We start from the raw sequence: 299 nt of genomic DNA on the forward strand, positions 1-299 counted from the left end.
GCCTGGTTCCCAGTAACACCATGTAAAGGCTGGTTCTCTGAGTCTCATAATGAATACACCACCTGGTTCTTTCTCCTGAGTGATCGGATTATTATCAATTAAAGCTCCCATCGTTTTGATCAATGTCTCTTCTTGTGTGTGTGTGTGTGTGTGTGTCGTACACTGCACATTAGCTGTACAACCAGATTGTGAACTATCCTGACCCTCCTAGAAGGTACAACTCTCCCCAGCACCCAACATAACTGACCATCCTGACCCTCCTAGAAGGTACAACTTACCCCAGCACCCAACATAACTGA

Source organism: Salmo trutta, unplaced genomic scaffold, assembly GCF_901001165.1.
Source record: "Salmo trutta unplaced genomic scaffold, fSalTru1.1, whole genome shotgun sequence".
Taxonomy (NCBI): Eukaryota; Metazoa; Chordata; class Actinopteri; order Salmoniformes; family Salmonidae; genus Salmo; species Salmo trutta.